The sequence below is a fragment of the Mastigoproctus giganteus genome, chromosome 13 (genome assembly GCF_048544385.1).
Source record: "Mastigoproctus giganteus isolate SK-2022 chromosome 13, ASM4854438v1, whole genome shotgun sequence".
Classification (NCBI taxonomy): Eukaryota; Metazoa; Arthropoda; class Arachnida; order Uropygi; family Thelyphonidae; genus Mastigoproctus; species Mastigoproctus giganteus.
In genome coordinates, this window is record NC_143587.1 from 85,803,207 (window position 1) to 85,827,835 (window position 24,629).

General features: G+C 37.8%; 1 protein-coding gene across 2 annotated transcripts in view; it reads left to right on the forward strand.

The window, feature by feature from the left end:
- Nucleotides 1-279: 279 nt before the first annotated feature.
- Nucleotides 280-24,629, forward strand: part of LOC150076233 (uncharacterized) — a 40,188-nt gene continuing 15,838 nt past the window's right edge. The window contains exon 1 of one of the 2 annotated variants that reach the window (XM_090387550.1): nt 280-413. The gene's annotated coding sequence lies outside the window, so the exon portion shown is untranslated. The remainder of the gene's footprint in view (nt 414-24,629) is intronic. The other variant, XM_090387549.1, reaches the window with a different exon arrangement.

A 24,629-nucleotide genomic window follows, 5' to 3' on the forward strand; every position in this document is an offset into this window, starting at 1 on the left:
TTGGTGAATAAACAAAAATAAATAAAAAAATAGAAAGAAACATGCGCTTGGTTCGTTGCTAACTGTGTTCTGAAACTGGAACAATCACTTACACAGCTTGGCAGTGTTGATCTACGTGTTTCGGACTCATCAGACCACTCAGGGAACCCTATGCCTGCGCCTACTCCCGTGAATATTAGACATGATCTACACACGCACGACGATCACACTACCGCGCAACAGACTATGGCTTCAGTGCGCACACGTGGAAGCACACGGAGTGGCGGATATAAAACCCTTAGCGCACGGGGGCAGAAGTTGAATCAAGCAGCATCGCAAGGAAGGTTGGAACATCAAAGAGGCTAATTCAGTAAGTGTTCCTTTGTTCGTAGGAGACCGCAGGAGACGTTGGCGTATCCCCCAAGAAGAGAAAGGTAGAGTTCATCGTCTTGATTTTATATCTGTAGTTATTTTGCCGCTTTTATATTTCCTAAGTACAGTACAAAACTTATAAAAGGCGCTGCCCTCTCTTTTACAGCGAGAGTTTCACCACTGTCTTAGGGATTTTCAAGAAAGATCCAAACAACGAACGATTTTTATGTTAATTAAAGGTTGCAGCTTTCGTGCGAGATTTTTTTTATTTTCTGTTGTCACTATGGAAAAGTTTTCAGAAATTCATATGTAATCTTTCAACTTCGAGTTTTAACTTTAAATAATATATATCTGCGCGATCTATTGGCTTTCGAATGTTGATTACTTTTAACTGGCAACCAAAATAGCACTAATTTTGAAATAGCACTAATCTCATTGCATATAAAAGAGGGAAATTAGGGAAAGTCATTACACGCAGATGAGGGGCTCTTGGAGCATCTGAAAAAACAAAAGTTCCGTGCTCTTGGAGCACCAGAAAAAGCAAAAATACTTTTTTTGGAAACATAATTGAAACAGAAACATTGCAAATTAACTCTTTCACTGCTAATAAAAATTTATTGATTTTTTTTTTCGATTGTTGATTACCATTAACCAAGGTTTTGAAAGAGGCATGGCTTATCCTCCATACCTTAAGCCACTCCATCTGGTTTCATTTATTTGGTATTGCAGAGTTTTCTATTGGATCCTGACAGAATTTCTATTAGATCAGAATTCAGCTTAGATTGTAAAATAAAAAATCATTTGAAAGAGGCCGACTTGAATAAATATTTACAACTGGTGGATAAATACAATATCATTATTTCCAATCACCCGTGTTATTTAATTTTTAGGATTACCAAGATTGGCTCCACTCTAATAAAAATAGTAATCTTGGAAGGAGTGGCTGTAATCTATTTGATCTCCATGGGCAGAGAACGGTATATTTTCTCAAGATATCTCGAGTTTTATAGATATATCTGGCTAGGTTTGACAACTAAAAAGACAGCTTGTGGATATTAAAACAAACTTATTAAGGTTCAAACAAAGATTAACCAACTTTCTAAGATGTCATAAGTTTAAAAAAAAAGTAGTCGTTAGCGTTATTAAATTTTTTGAGAAATATGTAAAAAAATCTATATTTATTATAGCTTTTATCTGAGAGATTCACGGAAAAAGTAAGTTGAGAGAGAGAGAGAGAGAGAGAGAGAGAGAGAGAGAGAGAGAGAGAGAGAGAGAGAGAGAGAGAGAGAGAGAGACCTCAGTTAACAATAGATCGGGCATTTTTGTGGTGGCGTATGAATTAGAACATACATACCGGCACCACAGAAATCCTCGTGACAGTATATCAGTTTCGCCACTTGTGACTCGTCTGGGTTCGAGTCCTGTCCACGACTAGAGTAATTTCTATAGGCCTCTTCAACCGAAGCTGTAGTTAGCCGATCTCAGGCTGATGGAGTAGGGTTTTCAGCCCACACAACATGTGGGCTGAAACCCCTACACAAAATGACGCAATACGACCTTAGCGTCTGTTGCCCCTTAAATTCAACAACGACATTAGCACCACAGGAGGACAGCCTTCTTATGAGGCTATTTCAGTCCTGAAGTCTAACGTAAATTATATCAGAATAAACTTCTCAAATACATCAGCAATATTTAATTTAAGCTGGTTAACACTATTCTTCTTTGTTCAGTCTATCTAACTGTTTATGAGGCGTCATATGAAAAAATTATAGTGCACTCATCAATCTGCGGCTTTCGTGTGTGATAAAACTTCCATCGTATCTCTGTCTTGGCATCGTCGGTCTTCTTTTTATAGTTTAATTCGGGGCATGGTCTGATGCAGTTCTCTACCATTCGTCTTTCTGCCAGTCTCTTCATCTTGAAATAAGAGTTGATGTTGATATTCTTTATGATCCGGTTTATATATGAATCTTAGCCTTCCTCTGCCTCTGCTTCCTGAACTTTCTTTCCACGATTGTTCTCAACAGACTTTCATATCTCAATGTGTATTGCCCTCGTGGGTCGCACAGTTGGTAGAATCGCCACCCTCCCACACCGGGTGGAAAAGACCTAAGTTCGAATCGATGATGTAATGAACTTTTAAGGACCTTGTTCACAACGTGGCCGAGTTAGTTGGTCTCAGGCGAGGGTAGCATGGTTTTTTTCTCCCGGAAACTAACTTTGGTTTTTCATTCAGCAAATCGACCACGCGAAGTTTACAGGCATTACAGGGCACAATATGGCCTAAGTCGCCGTTGCGTTCAAGAAACCCAAGAATAACAACGTGTATTTAATCAACCCATTTCATCTGCTCTTTTTTTTTTCCCATAAGGGGAAAAAAGAGCAGATGAGAGCAGTTCTTTCTTCGTTGGCACAATACTTCCAGTCTTCTCTTCTCTTCTTCACAGCTATTACAGTTCAGGTTTCGCATCCATATAATGCTAGATGAGTACGTGGTTTTTTATACATTTCTTTCTTGTTTGTAGACTTATTATGTTATTGTCGTTGCCAAAAGCTCCTTTTTCCTAATACAAGCTTATTTAGTTTAGAAATTCTATAGATCATTTCTCCTCTTCTTTTTCCATTTGTCGTTATTTTGCTTTCCAGTTAATTATAGGATTCCACTTGTTTCGTCTTCCTGTCTTTATCACAGTATTTACGGCTCTATCAGGCTTTCTGATATTACTTTTGTATTTTGTTTTTAGAAATATATTCATTAGATTCAGAACTATTTCTCTATATATTCTTCGCTGTAGAATATCGCCGCTGTCATCTGCAATTCGAAGCGTATCGCCTGTCCATCTTCTCTCTCTCTCTCTCTCTCTCTCTCTCTCTCTCTCTCTCTCTCTCTCTCTCTCTCTCTCTCTCTCTCTCTCTCTCTCGCAGTTGCCTCATTGCTTCTTCAATGTAGAAATATACGTTGAATAGGATTTGTTTACTTCGTTTCATTCTTCAGGGTGGAAAACGTCACGTTCAGTTAATGTTATCGAATCCTTTTCTAAGTCAATGATCGCTTAGAAAGCTGATTTGTTGTTTTCCATAAGTTTTTCATTCAGTGTTCTGAAGCTTAAGATTGCTTAAGCAATCTTAAGCTTCAGAGAGAGAGAGAGAGAGAGAGAGAGAGAGAGAGAGATAGAGAGAGATCCCCTTCTTTTCTGTTAATTTTCTTAGAATTTTGGAAGCATGAGTCGTTAAACTAATTGTTCCATCATCTTCACATTTATATGTTTTTTGGTAGAATTATTAAGCTTTTCTCAGTCATCTGACATTATGCTAATTTAATAAATATCATTTATTATCTAAAACAATTGTAATTTAGCTACTTCACGTAACTTTTAAAGAGCTCTGAGGGAAGCTTTGTCATTTTTTAGTTTGCTTAAAGCTTTGTCAAATTCTGCTCTGAGGATGCTCAACCCGAACTCATCCTTTTCATCCGTCTCCTCTGATTCTAGGGCATCCTCCTTCAGCTGTAAGATAGCCTTTCTAGTTCTAGTAAGGTTTTTTTTAGGAGCATCAGCGACTAAGGCCGTATTGTTCCGTGTATACTGTCTATAAATTGCGTGTGTTCTTTGTTCGATTTTCTGTTTGCTGGACGAAAAACAATGGTACCGTAAGCTGAGACTGGCTAACTCAGCCACGTTGTGGAAAAGGCCCATAAAAATTCCTCTCGTCATCGACGGTACTCGAACTCAGGTCGATTCTACCAACTGGGGCAATATGGGGCAACTGGGGCAACACGAGGGCAATATTCTTTCCTTCTACGCTCAAAATCAAGGTTTTCCATGAGTATGTTGTCTGCTTTGTTTCTTGTATCATTCATTGTTTTCCTTTCTTGGAAATTTTTGTAATGAATCTGTAAGCTTTGATTTATGTTTTTTTTGTTTTCATCTATTTCTTTACAGATGGCTTCCATACATTACTACTTATGTTTTCATCTATTTCTTTACAGATGGCTTCCATACATTACTACTTTGCTGTTTTCCGTTCATTGGATTGTATTTCGCAGCTCCCCATACTTTTATTTTCCTTTTTCATCCTTATGTATATATCCTTCTCTGTCCCATCAGATCCATGATGCTTCTTGTTATCAAAGGCTTTCTGTAATTGCTGCCTTCATTATATTCCCTACTTTATTCCATCTATCTTTAATGTCTGTGGTTCGGAAATCTTTTATCTTCTCTTTCGTTACTTGGACATAATTCAGTTTTTCTGTTGAATTGTTAAATTTTTGTAGGTTCTATCTCGATTGTTGCTTTTATATCTAAGAATGTTTTTCATTACAACCATATTATGGTTGCTACTAATATTTGCAACAGGAAAGCTTTTGAACTGCTTTATTTGATTTCTAAATCCATATTTCATAGAATATATTCCATTTGGTGTCTTCCAACATCTCCCTGCCTTTTCCAAGTATATCTTCATATTTTATGTTCTTTGAACATCGCATTAGCGACAGCCAATTCACGTTTTTCATAAAATTTCACAAGTCTTTCCCCTTTCTCATTTTGCACCTCCATTTACGCCATTTTGAGCTTTTCTTTCCATGAGTGCATTGCACTGGAGAAAACAATGCGATCCCCTTGCTTTCCACATCGCGGCACTATAGCGACAAGACGGTTTCCACCTTCACCTAAAGCTTTCTGTGCTACAGCTGTTGCAATATTCATGACATCCACCTGCATGCAGTACGGAAAGAGCTGCTTCCCTCTTCTAGATCTTTCCAGAGCCCAATCACACTGCTCTACAAAATTAACAGCACAAAATTTATTTCATGAATGTTGTTTTGTGAACAGTGTCGCCGAAGGCGAATATTTGATATAATACGCATCCTGGCATACAAATTACGAGTATCCAATAGAAATCAATCTACCACCTTATAGAGCTGCACATTATGCAAATTATTCATTCCTAGAAAAACATGGGTTGCGACGACATCACTTCATTCCCGTTTTTTGGCTTGCTCAGTGGAACAACCACATCTCCAGTACTCAGGACGGCAAATGATCGTCATTTAGATGATTTTTTCAGATGGCGAGCAGTTGAACAGCTAGAAGCCGGGTAGTCGCACGTTGGCTTAATGTGTCACGCAGTGTCGTCTTGGCACTGTGGAAGCAGTTTCAGGAGACATGAACTATTACAAGAAGAGCTGGCCAAGGTCGCCCGAGGGCTACATCAACCAGAATAGACCGCTATCTGGCTCTAACAGCAAGATGGAACCCAACGATATCCTATCATCAATTGTTTCTTCAGGTTGCTGTGACCACAGGTGTAAACATTTTCACTCGGACTGTGCTAAGAAGGCTCGATTCAAGTGGACTCTACGCAAGGAAGGCAGCCAGTGGTTTGTATCCCATTAAACCCAAATCACCGCAGAGCTAGTCGAAACTGGTGCCATGAACATGTAATTTGGAGCCCTACAAACAAATTCTAGACATTCATCTGGACACAACGAAGAATGCTGTACCAACCCTCCAGCATCAGAGAAAAGGGACACTTACGGTGGAAGCAGTATTTTCGTGTGGGGTGGAAAAATGATCAAAGGCCGCACCTCTCTTCATGATTTTGATCTGGGTACTAACTGTGCAGCGGTACCGAGAACAGATCCTCGAACCCTATGTGCAACTTTTTAGGAGTGCGGTTGGCCCAGATTTTCTTTTCATGAACAACAACACCACTGCACATAGAGCTGAAGTGGTGGAGGAATATCTTGAAACTGAAGATATCCAATGACTGCCGAGGCCAGCACGATCACCGACTTAAATCCGATCGAACATTTGTGGGACGCCCCTGGCGTCGCATTGCACCCGACAGCCAACTGCACGGTCACTTGGTGAGCTAATGTCTAGGCTGGTGGAAAATTGGGATTTGTTGCCGTAGAATCTTATAGACACCATTATATCGAGAGCATGGTTCACCGCTGTCAGGCCCGTTTAACCGTTGGAGAGGATCATACGCCCGTACTGATGTCACGTGACCATATTTTCGAGCGTCTTGTATCGACTTCTGTAATGTGACAACGAGGAGACACCGAGGAGACAATGAGGAGACAACGAGAAACTTCGGACAGATATGATGCATTTATAGAGAATTTATAATTATAATTATAAGATATGCATTTATATCTGTCCGAAGTTTCTCGTTGTCTCCTCATTTCATCGTTATTCTACGGTATGGACAAAATTTGGTATGGTACTCCACCTTACCAAATTTTGTCCCGCTTCATCGCAAGCTGCAAGAGTTACACCATTTTTTCTACGTGTTCTGTTATTTTGTCGAGCAGTGTAGTCAGAGTTTCAGAACTTCTGTGGGGTCTCGGGTTACCGTGGTAACGCGATTCCTCAAAATCCCATCCAAAATTCACTCGTACAGGCTTTGCTCTTGCTTACCTTCTCTCATAGCATGGACGTTGGGTTGGGTTGGTCTTCAGGAAGAAATCTAACGTAACGTAAATAATGAAAAGTTAGTTGTTGAATTTTGCTGTTCATAATTAAGATAATCATATATCCCGTTTGGCCAGAAAAGTCCAGATTTTTAGGTTGGTCCACTGTGTAGCCAGTGGTTGGTTAATCGGACGTCCGAATGCTGCACTTCAAGGGATTTAATGCTAATGAAAAGAGTGTCACGGTTATATAGTTATTCCCGATTTCCAAAGCCTGAACGTCGGAATAACGAAGTTCAAACTCTTTTAGTCTATGGTAAAGGCATTATCATTAAATACTATTATTCGATAATAATGATGTCTCGGTGTCGTTTCTTCACCTTACCTCCTTAATTTCCTTCGAATTTCGGAGAACTGCTAAATGGGATAAATTTTAAAATCTGTCCATTTCTTTCGCTGTTACTAAGAAAAATATGACGTAATTTATTAAACGAATTTTTTTTATGAGGACTGGTATTTACATTGTTCGCAAATGCCTAAAACACCTCTAGTCTTTGGCGTGTCCGTCCATATGTAACAACCGACTCCCAGTGGATGTATTTTCGTGATTGAAGTGTTGAAAAATTGAAGTATACATCGGGTGTTTGAGGTTAATTGATAAGGAAAAGTCAGAACGTCAGTTCCTTTTGTCCTTAAGAAGGTTTTTGGATCAATTCTGGTTAGAGCCTATCCGTCCCCCGCCCAGTTTTTTCCCTAGAGAAGTCTATATTAGTTTTTGGACGTTCCAGCATTATTCGGGAAGGAAAAGTCGGTCTACACCCATTTTTCACTGCTCTTTAGTCTGGGAGCTTTGAAGATTCCATAGTGACTGACTCTCTTCTCCTTCCACAGATATCCAACACATCCTGGTGTGGTTTTTGGTATAAGTTTTTTTTTTTGTACAGCATAGAAGATTTTAAGCAGGTTATTTGACAATCGAACGCGCCTGAAATGTAACACAATGTGATGTGTACTATGTGGACATGTGTTGTGTCTTATGTAAGGCGGCCCCTAAAGGTTATTTCATCTCCACCATGGTTCTCTGTGATGATATACAAATCTCTGTACAATGGCCAGAAATGAGTGTATAGTTCTGTTTGCGTAGTGTGCGTTGTTTAGTTGTTTTTGAACAACACGACACTCACACTACGCAAACATAGCTTGTTATCTCTAAAAATTGTTCATTCTTTTAAAATGGGGAGTAGATCTGAAAGTTCCGCTCATTCCGTGCTAAAATTGGAACGCCACTATAAATACTGAATTGTGGAATATATAACCAATTCTACAGTAAATTTACAAAATATGAACCTCACTGTCTCCATAGAGCTGAGCTGAATTATGAAGTGACTTTATCTTCTCTGCTCAAAAGGTAACTTCCGTACTAGAGTTTTGAAAAGTGGCAACTCGGATACCATGGACCATTATTATTCTTTGTTGAATTTACCAAACTCTTTATTGCATTCCACTGGTTCAAATATTTAATTGAATTCAATTTTTCCAAAATATACTTCCGGATTAAGCGAACTTACGAACTTTAGAAACTTCATTCATGGAATTCTCAAAGATTAAATTTTCCATAAAAATATTCTAATGGAAGATTCAAATTAGTAATAAAAAATTCGAAATGATTCCTATAATTCCTACACATCTGTTCGTAAAAAAACACGAGGACCGATTAGGGTATCTTACTTGTCCACATTATTTAAATGAAGACAAGTAAGTCTAACGAAGGGATAAATATTTATTCAGGCGTAAAAGACGACTTTGGGGAACTTAATATCGTTTAAAATTTTAAGGTAGATTTATAAGACGGGTATTAAATCTTAGGCATGAATTAAAGACGGAAAACAGTGCAAATGATGCACTGTTTTCCATCTTTTAAACTCAAGAATTTTTCATTTTCTTCATCAGACATAAAAAGGGTTCTTGGAATTTGTCGGGAATTATGTTTTCAAATTTACTCTTTGAGTTCTCGAAAAGGAAACGTTTCAGATTTCAATTTCTTATAGTGCGCTTCCACGAGGAAACCAATTTGACCGACAACAAGGAACAGCTGGGGTACATAATGAAATCCCCCATGTACACCTATATGAGTGATGAGTGCACTATTTATTTATTTATTCATTTAGTTGATTGCTAGTTACAATCGTCCCTTGTACGGCGTGCAAGCCAGAGGGATATATTTACAATGCAGAGAATAAATATTAGTGCACAGCAGAGCACTAATATCAGTGATGTCATGTCGTCACCTATGGCTGTAGGTTTTTGTTTCGTAACCGTCTGCATAAAGGAGTACTATGTACGCTTACCGCTTTCTTTGTAGTTGTAGTAAAATATCAAAATGGAGACTTGAAAGAGAAGAAATAAGTGAATTAAGAAACAGACTACTTATTAATGCAGATTTTATTGTAATACGCAATTATGTGCGATGCGAAATGTGGCTGCAAAAAATGGAGATCAACTTATACGGCGAGTACAGGTATGTGGTAAAGCCTGAATTTTCAAAGCAAGAAGATGGAGAAGTCCAATTATACGCCGGAATTTATGGGATTTGCACAGTTTTTCTTAAAAACCTTATGGAAACCTCAACTCGGCTCAGAAATTAATTGAAAGAAAGTTCTAGAACCAGTCGCCAAACGATTGTGTTGTGTGAATCAAAAGGCCCATCGTCCTACAAAAAAAACTTCTGACTGAAACGTGATAGCGAAACAGGATCGCACGCAAGTGAAGAAAAGGGAAGCAGCTTTTATCCTTCATTTGTCTTCAGTAGAAGACAATCAGAATAAAAGCCTGATTGTCCTCTTGTCCTCTATTTTACCTTTTCTTTCACCTTTATCCTGATTGCCTTTAGTAGAAGACAATCAGGATGAAAGCTCCATCTTATCTTTCATGGAAGACAATTAGTGAAACCTCAATGTTGAGAAATAGTGAGGCTTCCTTGTGACAAGATGGTCTCAGGATGTATTTCTGGTAAGAGCACAAGACGACCTTATCACTCTAAGACAGACCATCGAATGTATACGCTTTTATCTCGGTTTTGGAACCATTTTCCTATTTCAGAGATCATTTCCATCTTAGAAAGTGTAGCGCATAACCGCATTTTAAAGATAACTTTCTGCCATGACAAACCATAAAAGGTAAGATTTTAATATTAAGTCATTACACCAACGTTCTCTTGCTAGTCGTTACATCAATATTCTATTTTCTGAAAAGGTTCCATGAAACTCAAGTTTTTCGTCTCGCCAATAGCAAAACTAGCCATACAGGTACACGAAGTTTATAGAGAAAAATGCATTTTGGTAGCTGTGGCCCAGTTGCAGATCTCCCTCATTCGCTCCTTCATTAAGATTCACCCAATCCCAAGTTTATAAAAATTGCTGAACTTCCAATATCCCACATTTTACAATTTAAAATGGCTTCAGAATTGTTTATCACATTTTGATTGTTGTTAACAGCTGATGACAGGCTGTAGGAATGAAAATCTTTTGCATTTCCATATTAAAAACAAAGTAGAGCAGGCACTACTTCCATAAAAGATTCAATTCATGGGTGGCGTTTTCACGCCATTTTAATTACTAGCGATTTGGTGCTTGGGGAACCAATGCTTTCTCTCTCTCTAACGAGTTGGAAATTGGAAGAATCGTCTTACGAAGAAAGACAGAAATTTAAATGTAAAATGAAGGGTTAGACTCTTTCAACGATAAAAGTTAGTTTATTAGTGTACAGTTGCCAAGCATACATTACCAGCTTGACGTAGTCGAGTGGTAAATGTAGAGTAGAACAAAAATAATACTAATTCACGTCTATGAACTGGTATTATTATTAATTTAATCGAATAAAAATTCCTAAAACGATTTCTAAATTTTCCAAAAAAATATAAATTTCTGAAAAGTAATACTCCAGTCGTGAGTAGTACAGTTGGTAGAATCGCCGTCCTCCCCACACCGGATGGAAAAGGCTTGAGTTCGAGTCCCGTCGATGACGTGAGGAATTTTTATGGACCTTTTTCACAACGTGGCCGAGTTAGGAGATCTCAGGCAAGGATAGCATGGTTTTTCCTCCCGGAAACTCGGGTTTTTCGTCCAGCAAACAGAAAATCTACCATAGAACCAACACACGCAATTTACAGACAGTATACACGGAATAATATGGTCTTAGTCGCTGATGCTCCTAAAACTCTACAACAACACCAAAAACCTCATATATCGTGGAGGGTAACTTATTTCAACGATTGATAGCACGCTGCCTGAAAGTGGAATTCATGAGTTGTAAAATACAACTGTTTCCAAAAATTTTATGTTTGTGTTCCCTTGTTCTAGTTTTACCCCACGGTGAAATTACCTCCCTTATTGATTCTGCGTATTACTTTAAGGACTTTAAACATCTTTACTTGGTTATCCCTGATGTATTTAGTCTCCAGTGTCTGGTTTACACCTTCTAAGACATCCACCATAGGGACAATCCTTAGCACTTCGAACCAGTCTCGTTGCCCTTCTTTTGGACCCTCTCAAGCAGTCCTATGTTCTTTTTTAGGTGAGGTCTCCAGACCTAATAAATGTTCCAAATAAAGGTCTCATCTTAGAGGAATAATAATTATAAAGAGGAATAATAAGTAATTTTTTTTTCATTTAAGTTTTCATATTCCACGAAACGTCCTTTTCTCAACGTATATATAAAAAAAGAAACATTCCTTTCTATTTTTATATATTTGAACTTGGTGGTTAATTTTAATCAAAAAATGCCAAAAAAAATTTATATTGTGGTGTAGTGTAATGGCACGAGATAGGTAGTTAAGGGACTGGACCTTCTCTGAGTAATGGCACGCTTCAGTTTGCCCGAGATTTTAAAAACAACAAAAGATTTTCATCCATCCAGCCAGTCAGCAGCGACCTCTTCTTTTTTTTTTTATTATCAACTGTACAGATTTAATATTCGCAAACTTTATGTGACATTTAGGTCTCTATACACGACGGTAATAGCCTACTCTTATTCAAAAAGCGTGTATGATTTAGGCTTAGTGAGTCTTGTATATTAGAGCCGACCAATCATCGTGTATTTCACTCCTCCCCGAGGGTAATTCTCTGAAAAATTCGCTTTATTTTCACGACATGCTGTAGTGTTTATATCCATCAACGTAACCACCTTAATCGCTACTAATTACCCAGTTATTAAGCCACTTTCAGAACACTGTAACGGTTCTTTAACACGTTATTTTTTTAATAAAACGAGCAAACAAAAAAATGCGCACCCCCTTTGGCACGTGGTCTCTTTTGAGCCAACATATGACCGTTATGGCGTTATTTAGAAATATGTATCGCCAAGGCAACCATGCCATTGTTTGTGTGTGTGAGAAAATAACGATGAAAAATGGCACTGCCGAAAATGAAGTTAAATAGGAAAGTGGCGAATGAACTTAAATCGCTCGTGAAAAACATCGTAGGTGTACATCATTCATTTCCTGTACAGGGAAGGAAAAAAGAAGAGAAAAATCGTCTTGGTGGGTTAATGCACGGACGTTTTATTATGAAAAGAAACTGTTTATCTTTATCATAAGGGGATGTTTTTTTCGCTGTTAATTTTTCACGCGAGATCAATCATACAGTTTATATTTTGACTTTCCGTTGTAGCAAGTAATTAAGAGTCATTGAAAGAAGAAGAAGGCAGCTGCAATCTGTCTTATATTTTCAGTGTCTGCTGCCTGCTCACAGCTAAATGTTTTCTTTCTTGCATGTTCGGAAATTCAACACTCTTTGGTAGATGTCGCATATGCTTAAAGCGCCTGTTGCCTTTACCACGCCCGTTATTCGTCCCCGTGTAAAAATTAGACTCTCAGTGAATGGATTTGCATTAAATTTTATATTTTTCTCTTTTAGAAATATTTATCGATGCGACGCCTGATTGGAGGAATAAATGAACAATATAGACGATTCCCAGGAAAAAAAAAAGTTCTCGGTTCAAGTACTGCGCATATGAAAGTTTTGAATGGCTCAATTTTTATTATCAGTTTACTAAATAATAAATGATTACTTTACTGATTATATTAATTAGGAGAAAAGTGAAATAGGTGTTCTGTTTAAATTTCTTTATTAAAATCCAAGAGGGAATAAGTAAAGTACTGTATAAAGTTGAGTGAAATTTGACTTAAAGTGAAAATTGCGTTGTGAGTTATGAAGTTATGTGAGTTAGAAGAGACTCAACGATGTTTGTGGTGAGATGAGCATCCAACACTCGCTGTCCTCTCAAAAAGTATTCCGATGCTAATAGTTTTTAAGAAAATGGATTTTTATTTAAAAGGATTATTATTTAATTAATGTTACTCGCTGAAGTTACAGAAAACAGCAGTGTTTGTCTATTAGTTCCCGTGGTCCTGTTTAGGGCTGCTGCCTTATGGTAAATGGTTATGCAGTTCGTTTAACTAATTCACATTTATTCACTGAGAACAAATGAGGGTCATTCCATAGAAATTTTCTTGGAGAAGTTCGAGTTGTGGAATGTGTCACTTTCCAATCTAATTTCTCTTTCTTTTCTTTTCCTGTTTTTTGATGGAGAGGTGAACGAGAAAGGTTCTACAATGGGAATGTTCACCAAATATTGAATAAAAGCTTTCAATACGCGGCTACAATTAAATGATCTGTTCGCCACTCCAAAAGGCTGAAGGTAAAAAGGACCCCATCGATCGTGGAGTTCTTCCGTCAGGAGCCGTCAATGAGACAAAATAACAAATTATCCGATTTCCTCTTCACTAAAGCACTGTTGGCAGTGTCAGAATAAAGGAGATCCAGAAGTTTTTTCTCCCCTTCCTTAAAAAGGCAATTTCCTTCTTGGATACAGAAATATTCGTCTAAGCTTAGCAACTCGAGACAGCAGTCGCTCAACAGAAAAAGATTTGACGATGAATACTTTTGAAGCTCTTCATATCTCTTTCATCGTCTTTGTCTCCTCGAGATAACTGCCTGCTTCTCAGATAATTACTACGGGTCCCTTATGCCTGAAAGGGTTCCAGTTGGGAAAACTTAAGATTCTTCCAGTCGATGAACATCGATGCATTATCCTATGTGCCTCACGCATGCGCCTACACACTCATTAATAATGTGATAAGAGGCATGATAGAAACTATTTTGCAATCACGCGCTGTATGATTCAATACAATCATCACTATTGTGTCTTTCTATTTATTGATATAAGAATGCTTCTCCAAATTCAAAGCGGTGTCAGCTATCAGACAATTATTTTTGATTCCAAGATCAATAAACAGTGAAATGGGTATAAATAAACTTTCAGAGTAAGAAAGCTTCATTGCAGAGCTCTCATAAATCAAACAATCGCAAAATAAACGAAAAATAGAATGAATGACGTTATTTTGTAATTTTAATGAAAATACAAAAAATGTCAGATATATCGTTCTTTAGTATTTAAAATTGCCATTTAAAATGCATGTTTCTTCCCTTGAGAAGGCAATACGTTTCTCACTATCAGAAATAAATAAATACGCGGAACTGCAAGTATTTGTAACTTTGTTTCCCAAAATGATGGGCTATTTCTTGGCTACAGGAACTCAAATGGCAAGAGGACTTATACTCGAGCAGCTGCTCTTTTACAAAAAAAAAACTGTTGCCGAATCGAAAATGTCGTTGTCTCTCACTGTGCAGTTCCCTCGCTGGTGCTTCAAAACCTGGTTCGTCGTTTAGTTTAAAGATTTGTTTTTCCTTTGAGAATTTTGGCATTGTTGCCGTGGCTACCGAAATCGTCGTTTTCCGGACGGACGCTTCTTTGTGGAGGGGAGTGGGGGAATACTAACCGCACGACATCACGGAAATGTTTTTCCTTCATGCACGCAAGACAAAGTTTTCCCACCATTAGGGGAGGGCGGATACAGAGAGAGAGAGAGAGAGAGTTTATTTACCCATAAGTAAACTTAAGAACCGGATCTATCCCTGGTGATTTCTCTCTTTGGAACCACTTCAACGGTTGCCTGCTTCGAATTAAAAATAATAATAAAACAATAAATCGTACAAGAAGGACAACACCAGCTGTGCCCAACCATTTTGTTGTTTTGGTAGTGCGACTTTCCAAGGGCTCCGCTATTCTGTATCCTTAGGTGTCAGTACGACATCCCTCATTGTCTATAACCTTGCCATCAGGAAGCCTGTTGAGCAGCAGATGTTGTCCAACATAACTGCTCATCTCTGTCTCTTCCTTTCGATACTGCCACGAAATCGGTTGCTTATGATTCATAAAGGGGAGGAATTACGCCATAGAAGCAATAAGTGCGCACTAAAATCAGGCCTTAAACGATAATCGAGGTTTTTCCTTTACTTGGAAACTTCCAATGCTGCTAATAGAGCTTCTCTGTAACGTTAAAGCACTTTCAGAATATTGTAATGTTTCTATTGCTCTGATAATCATCACTTTAAGCGTGCTGTTATGTATCTAAATGTTAATAGAGGGACATTCTGAAAAAGAAAAACGGAAGGGAAAAGGAAGTTCTTGGAGTAGAGATATTAATTTGTAAAGACAACTAAGTTCGTTCTTCCGTCTTTGACTTTTCTCGAACATTGACAGATGGAATTTACAGCTCAACGAAAGGTTCCAGATCACGGTAAAGTGTCATAAATTGGACCACAAGACAAGAGAACTGACTCATCTACCTATGTACATGTCCGTAAATTATGTGTTCTCTGGTCGATTTGCCTGTTTTTATTGATGAAAAATCCGAGTTTCTGGTTAGAAAACCTTGCTCTTCACACCTCAGACTAACTAACTCAGCTAGAGAGGAAAAAGCCCTTAAAAGTTCCTCGCGTCCTTGACGGGATTCAGACCAGGACCTTTTCCACCCGATGTGGAGAGGACATTGAAAAAAAGATTAGGGACCAGCAGTAAGCGGATGAAGATCAGAGATAGTGAATCTGACCAGTCTGGTTAGGTGCGCCATCTGTTTTAACAGTGATAAAGCTATTTATCGAAAGGTTTTATAACATGTGAAACAACTCTCAAAGGGAGTAGCGACTGTATACACCTTCACTTCTATTCAGGAGGACTGTACCGATCTAAGTATTCGATGACTGGTTCGCACGTGAGTGTTCAGCAAGTTTATAGAGGCTGATAATGGTGGACATGGTGCAGTCTTTCTTGAACTGTGTCCTTCCTGTAGCAGGTTGTTTTGGAATAGTGCCCACATCTAAGGAGATGACGAATTTGCATATTGTGTCTGTAACTTGAGGGTGCTGTGTGGTCTGTGAACAATGAGCACTTTTTTTTAGTGCACCTGAGAAGATATTCCTACAAGAAAATTCGTTCCTTCCCATGGCAAATAAACGTTTTCAGTGTTATGGTCAGGCTTTGCCAATTGTAATTTTCTTTCAGATTCTAACCAAAGAATGTGAAGGGACTCAAACTAGACATATAGAACTTCGTGATACATGTAAACATTGTCAAGCTGTTTGCTTTTTATTATTCTGAAAATAATATGATCGCAACAGAACTTTATTTTGACTACTTTCAGTTGTAGTTAGTTTGTTATTATGATTTTATTTCTATAGCACGAATACCCTGGAAGCCAAAACGCAATGGGTAATACTGGAATAAAAGTAGTTTCTACCTTACATTTGAATTAATTATAAGTGGAGAGGAAAGGAGAGGAGAGGAGGTGTTTTGTTAAATCATACTTTTTCATACACAGGAGGGTAAGACGTAATTTGGGACCTTTTATCCTTGGAGAGTATTAAATAATCACGATGCACGTTCAATTCAAGATTATTTAAACTTTCGGAAACTTTGTGAGGAAGAATTTCCAACTAATATATTTATTTTGAATAAGCTATATTTCGCGCAGATAACCAAAGAAGAAAAATGCTTAAAATAGAGGATTTTTGGTACATCTGCCATTGCTTATTCATGACTATGCAAATTCCCTCAAATTACGGATGCGGTCGCGTTTTAAATTATCCTTCGCTTACATTTCTACAACTATCTTCTCGTGATAGTTTGGTAAAAATCACCATAAATCTAAGATCAGGAAGAGATATTATAAAAATTCTGCGTGTTGTTCGTTTGAAGGACATTTTTCTTGTTTACCAGTTTGTGTAATACCGAAAGGCTGAAAGAATGAAAGGTTTTCTTCTGCAAAGAACCCTTGCAACGCCAGTTACGAAGACAGGAACTTGAAAAGAGAAAAGCAGCCTAGATTAAACACATCCGAATACAAACGCGCCCTTAAGAAAGCCCTCATCAGTGTAGAAGATCTACCAGGGACATCTACAATCTCCTTTGCTGTCAACATTCGTTACGAGCGTAGTGTTGTTCTCTAAGAGTAGAACTTACTCTTTATCACAGAAGGGGAACTATGTATCAGTCTTCCCGAGCTTGCGACCCACAGTAATCAAACGTATCGTACCGTAACCGAATGCGGTATCGCGAGTAGCTAATTTTAGCGATCTTCTTAGACGGTAAGTTAAGATTAGGCGTAAGCTTACATGTGACGTTAGGCCCACGTTGAAGTAAACATGTTTATAGCGATGTGAGTAATAATTACGAATATAATTCACTAACAGAAGCACACTTCAATTCATTAATCTACTTCAATTCATCTAAATCACGTTTTCGGTTTAAATTGAAATCCTTGCTTGCTTATTATTATACCTCCACAAACTTCAACTCCCCCCTTCCCCTTATGGAGAGTTATTGCTCTCCATAAAGTAGTCAGCCGGCCAAAGTTTCGAGTCTTGTAAAATTGAAACGAAAACTCCAAGTTCGAAATCTAGAATCACACTTCTCTGTAATACTCCTCGGTACTGCGGGAAAGCCTTCGAGTCATGAATTACTGTCTATAATTCAAGACACGAAGGACAGAAAAAGATTAAGCGTATTTCCTCAATGTATAAAAAACAAAACAGGTAATATTATTCTCCAGTAAAGTTCAAAGTTTTATTTTCACACCAACCCGTCAACAATCTCAATTGCAGTGTGCTCTTCTAGAACTATTTTTTCATTCTCTCTGCCTTTCCACAAGCGGTGTTTTTATGTGGAGTTCTGACGTGCATCCATCAGAACAAAGTAGGCCAAGAAGGTCCCGCATCACATATGGAAGTACTACCTATGAATATTTTTCACAGCCTGGCACTATATTCGCCTCATTATTCATACGCAAATCCATTTGTTTCCTTATTTCTTTAGCATTTTGCAATAGCGAGAAAGGTTACGTTTATTGAAAGTCAGATATGCTGAAAGATTTCACCTACTTGGTGTAGCTTGAAGCCATGCGTATTTAAATTATGTCGTCTTCTATTTTTAAAACCTTGAAAATACCCGCAAATAACTTTAGATTTAGAGAGAAAACACAGCCGTGCAAAACATATTTTCATTTAAAACAGGAAGAAGTTCTTAAACAAAAGGTATTGTTTTCTCACATTACCCTACCATCGATAAAGAGTTATTTAGGATTTTAAGAAAAACTTTCACGCTCTTTGTTATGCCCACAGAGGCTATCAAGGTAAAGAGGTGTTAGTACTGTTTATCATGCTTGTAAACAGCATATACTCTATAATTTTTGTGGGAGGAGAACTGAAGAACCCAAACCCCAGCCCGAGACGTCAGTCTCTGGTTTCGGTTCTTGGCTTTTTCATTCTTCTTCTTAGATTTTCTGAAGCCATCCCATAAAAGCCCTTTCGGTCCAGATGCGAATCGAATTCCGGTCTTATTACTACACCTTATAGGCAATCTATCATAAACTTCTTATCAAGCTTATTCCTATAACACCGCTCCAATAAACCTAAGACCTCCTTCAGCGCTCTCTGTTTCACTATCTGTCTCGAGCAAAAACTAAAACTCAGTTAAAGAAGGTGGTGAAAAGTACTCTGTAAAGATAGCTACTTCTCCGAAGTTCTGTCATGGTTCGGTGATTTCTGACGAAATTCATTTCTCGACATCCGAATTTGATGTGTTTTATCACCAGTTGCAGAGACAAGAAATTATTTTGCTCGAACACTGATAGGACAGGTAAAATTTAAATCGATCTGACGTTGCCAGTTTTATAAAAAAAGTTGGCGTTAGTGTAACCTACGTTCGGAAAATTGGTTTGAAACTCTCCCACATCTTTTCTCTCCTCTTCTGAGCCGTAGTCGTTCGCAGCCATGGTAGAGTCCGACATGGAAGGTGGCCAGTGATAAATATTTGCTCTATACTGAAATATTTGGCATTCATTTTCCATATAAGCTACTTTTGTAAATGATAGAGCATCTTTTTATAGACGTATGTATATGCATCAGCTAATATTCTCGTATTTTTGATGTTGTTAGAATTTCATCTTCATTTTTTAGAGTTAAACTAATTTTCGAGTCCTTAAACTTAATTGGCCTATTTCATCACGCTTACTTCATCTTATTTGGTTATTTTTAAAAAGATTACCCTATACTTTAATGGATTTAAGCATATTTAGACCTTTATACAAAAAAAAGTGAAAACAGTTCTGCAGAAAAAAATATTGGTTTAAAATGAATGATATAAAACGATAGTAATGATAAGAATGATAATAATGAATGATATAAAACGATAATAGGAGAATTACAAAGTAAAGTAAAATGGCATTATTAAGGTTAGAAGAATCTGATAATTTATTAGAAAAGTTAATAATGGAGGTAAATTGCAATGATTAGCTGCATGAAAAGCAAAAGAAATAATTTGTTCCCCATTTTAATCCCCCCGTACAATTTTCTCGAATCCTTTTGTTGTTCATCTAACCAAGTCATTTAAAGAATCTCTTTGGTAGGATTTATGCCTAGTTCTGCTTGCTTGCCCTTGTATTGTTGCAACATTCAGGTTAAAATTCCAGTTCATTTACTTTTGTTCTATTTCTTCTGCAGTGATGGTCCATTCATGAGAACTGTGAGTGGTCCAATGTTCGCAATAACATTTCATTTTTCAAGCGAAGTGTTCATTTGTAAAACACCGCGCATAAATTTTCAAATTTAGAAACTCGTAGAATAATTAGATACGAGGATTATTCGAGAAGTAGTGGCAACACAGCTATTACAAAAAACATTACAAGTATTTCATCAAGAATTACATTCCCATGGAGTAATCTCCAGCCCTTTGTACAATTCGATTTCAGACATGCAGAAGGCGTCAGATACTCAGCAGCCGGTTTTGTAATTAAAGACCTGTTAAGGATTTCCCGTTGCGACCGCTGCAATAACGTCTTCGCAGTTCCAACCACATGATGCCATCCCGGTGGTACATAATGATCAAGGTGTTATGCGGATGGTGCTCTGAAGGCATGCAGCGGTGGTAATGACCAATCGATGAGTATTCCTCTCCCATTCTCTGGATATTCATCTGGACTTTCATTTTGTGGAACAAAATGAAAGAGTGCGACTCAGAAGAGCCAGTCTTGTGAGTCATAGACCCTTTCCTTTAAGCATCGGAGCTGACTGCACACTGCCAAGATGAGGTGCCTTAGTAGAATGGAACAGAAGACAAGGCGAGATAGAGTCCGCAATCAAGCTATATGGGTTGCAGCATTGAACGTAATTTCACTTCAAAATGCAGATCCAAGACGCTCAACTTCGATAGTGTGGCCATGTCATCGGAATGGGCGATACCGGTTTCCACGTTTGGCTGGGAATTCGAAACCTGTGGACCAAGGGAGAGGCCACGATTGAAATGGTGTTAGTGTAACCTATGACATCTATAATAGCCTGGCCGAGATGTGAGTGGCCTGGAGACAGGAAAAAAGTGGATCGAGACAGGAAAAAGATGGCGATCTCTCGGTGAAACCTCGAAACCAGCTGGTACAAGAAAAGCGACTAAGTAAGTAAGTACGTAAGTAAGTAAAATGAAAGAGAGGCCAACGCTTTCGAACAGTACAAGAAATATTGTGAGCATCACGTTTCGCCCTAACCACTTTTCAATAAAATCCGACTCCTGGTTACTTTAGACAGTCCTAGTTTTCACATAGTTTACAGAAAAAAACTTTTTCACATTAATAGGTTTCTTCTAGCAGCAAAATAAAAAAGGCAAAAATCAAATTTTGATTACATTTAAGGCGTGCTGTACTTCAGGCATTAAACTCTACTCAATTTTTTCGAAAACTTTTGCCACTTGATATTCATTCGCTAAATAGTCGTGAAGTAGAATTTGAGTAACAGTTTATTTTAAGGTCAATGGAAGGACGGGTAAATGGGAAATGGATTAACCTACTGACATGAAATTTGAATAAAGATCCCTAAGAATATTCTCAATAGACCTGCAACGTTGAAAATGAAATTAAAATTTGAATTGGGGTGGTAAACCTCTCCAGAGATCACCGAAACATGAGCTAAAAATTTGATGTCGATTGGACTTTTCCTTTTTGAGTAATGGCCGAACGCACTTCCATTTATAGAAAGAGAGAAAATTCGATCTTTTATGAAAAAATTCTCGACTTTTTCTTCTTCCGATTATAATGAAATTAGGAATAGTGCGATAAATCTTTCCTAAAGATCCAAATATAGAATTTCACGAAGATTCTTTCACTGGAAGTCTATTTGGTACATGCGCATAGATGGATGGATTCACTGTGAAGGTAACAGAGGCTTTAGACATTTGCGACTGTGTCTAAAAAGTAAAGCGATCTCCATAACAGTGTAGATTTTCACCGCTGGAATATTAATCATCTAACCTTTACAATTTGCGACACCAGTCCAACTTCACAAAGCTGTTCCATTAATGGCGACTTCTTCCCTGGATTACTGGCAATAGTCCCTGTATCCTTTGAAAGAAAAAAAGAAAGAAACTACCAAACTGGCTGCTTTTTATCGCTTTTAATAGAGTATTTAGATTCGTTACGTGAAATATATTTTGAGTTTTTCTTCGAGTTGTACTTCAAGAGATGTTTTATGCTATTCAATAGAATTAATGTGTAAGTTAATTACGGTTTCCATTGGGAAAGAATGTATTGATTCAGGCTTTCTATAGGCCAGCGGGCAGGCAGGATAATTTTTTTCGTATGCCCGCTCCTTTATGCTTTTTAGTGAAAAGCCCTTTTTTATATTTCCTCTTTGACTACACAATCACGTTTTTTACCTTGTGAAAAACAGAAATTTTGGTCTGCGTCTGAAGAGATTAAATTAGTCATAAATTTCTTCAAAAAATTTAATTAAATGCGTGTTTTTGTAATAACATAAATTTAAGGAATTAAAATTGGGTGGAGTAGGTCAGAAATGTTCTCTCTCTTTCCCCCTCTATCTATCGCCCACTTGTTGCCAACATCAACGTAAAGCAGCCTCAACATTTATGTACAACAAAATATGAAATGTAAGACAATTTAACATAATTCCTCTTCCAAGGATCAATAAGGATTCTGATTGTAGATGTGCGCTCTATTAATGTAAGGTAAGATCTCTACTTATTAAAATTATTGAAAATGATTCACTTGGAGTTGGATTCACTTATTTTTCTTACATGAAAAATATTTGAACATTTTTTAGGAATTTTATCGTAATAACAATCAGATTCGAGCTACTTGTATTAAAGTTTTAATCTAAAGCCGGGGAAAAGAAAATTTCATGCTCTTTATGCACGTTAGCATACATGCGTAAGACTCCTATTGTCTTCACCACGTTCGCTCGTCTGTCTGTCTATCCGTTCGCATGTAAGAACTCGATTCCTTGTAGATGAAGTTTTATGAAATTTTTTTATTTGGCTTTCTTACGGGGTCTGCGTGAACACATTAAAGCCTCAATTATATGCGAGAGTGGCGGTGCATAAGAAAAATATCACCAACCACAATCAGCGGTCTCACGCTTGCATGGTACAACGAATGCCACCATGGAGCAGTTAAAAATCGGTTCTATGGTGTGACGCATCTCACTGCATTCCGATCAGATAGGAAGGGTACAGATGGGAAGGATACCTGGAGACCATCTCATGCAGTTGTGAATTGTGTTAATAATGAAGTTCAGAAGAGATGGAACGATGGCGTATGGGCTATTTCTAAGGACCTTTGGTGGTTGGGCGAGAATCATGAACACAAACGCCTACCTTAATATTTTGGACAGTTCCAGTCTCCTAAACACCAAACAATTTGTAGAGATAAAAGACTATACGCTGTAACAGTTCTTTAGTTCAGACGAATCTATGTTTGTTTCAACAGGATAACACTTCAGGCAATATTCCAGTATTCTTCGAGACTAGTTTAGGCGTGAAAGTACAAAAGTCGGAACAGACGGCGCAGAGTTCCAATTAACACCATATGGAACATGCATGGGATGAACTGAAAACGTCGGGTGAGAGCCAGACCAACGCGTCCCACATTAGGTGGCTCAAATGGTCACTGATCTTTAGAATGGATAAAGAACTGTGTCTTATCGTTTGTTGGTGGATAATCCGCCAAGGAGAGTGGAGTTTGTCGTAGCGGCCAAAGGGACACCGACACATGATTTTGAAGCGAGTGACGGTGACGCTTGAAACCGATGTGTCCTTCGACTGTGTGATCAGCGGTGACTTTCTTTCCGTTAAGCTTAATAACGAGTATGGACTGTTAGATTTTTAAATGGTGTGGAATGTTGCTTTTTAGGCGCATCAGGAACTTAGCTGATATTGCCATTGTGCCTTATCTGTGAACGGGTGTCTGTTTACTGGCTAATTTAAGTGTCTAGTGTGCAAAAACCACATTAATTGTTTGAAAATTAATGTGGATGGTATTGTAGGGTTTTAGGCACATCCCCAACTTAGGCCATATTGCGCCATATATAATGTGTCTGTCGATTTGCTGTGTGCTGGACGAAAAACCTGAGTTTCCGGGAGAAAAAATCATGCTAGACTCGCGCCTCGTGGGTAGCACAGTTGGTAGAATATCGCTATTCTCCCCACACTGGATGGGAAAGACCTGAGTTCGAGTCCCATCAATGACGTGAGGAATTTTTATGGGACTTTTTCACAACGTAGTTGAGTTTATCGGTTTCAGCTAAGGGTAGCATGGTTTTTTCTCCCGGAAACTGAAGGTTTTCGTCCAGAAAAAAAGAAAATCGACCTCAGAACTCACGCAATTTACAGAAGAACCTTAAGCATACACGGAGAAATGTGGTCTTAATCGCTGATGCTCCTAAAACACTACAACAACAACGCCACCACCACCACCACACAACGAAAAATTTGTTTTTTAAAATTTAATATAATTGTTACTACATGTTTCATTTAAATAAATTTTAATTTATTTTTTATTTTTATTAAAATAAAAAATTATCATCGATATCAGAAACTTTATGAATATTGTACAGATTAAAAATTCGGGGATCCTTCCATAGCAAAATACTTCATCGAGAATGTGCAGATTGCACTCCAACTATAACCTATATAATCATCGACAGACATCGTAACTTACTCGAGGACATAACAAGTTTTATGAGAAAAGAACCTCCAGGGCACAAAACGTGTTGCTGTGGAGCGGTATTAAAACTAAAAATAAGAAATTAACTTCCTGTAATTCCCAGCAGCCAGAATTCTGCAGACAAATTGAGTTTTATTATGAGACGAAAATTGCTGATAATCCGTTTCAAGTTTTTCTTGTATAAAGGAATAACGCTGACAGTAAACGCCCTTATATAACGACCTATTAAAAGCCAGACAATGAGTTTTATAAGAAACTCAGAACGCTGTTTCAAAAGAAACACCAGAAGAACGTTTGCTTAGATCTTGACAGTAATCATTATCTAAGTGATTTAATGCTGAGATTTTTATCTGTATTATTAATAATAAAATCGAAAGAGTCTGTCTTTTATATATGAAGTTGGCAATTACAGTCAAACATAAGAATTTATTATTCCAAGACAATAATCCACAAATGTCT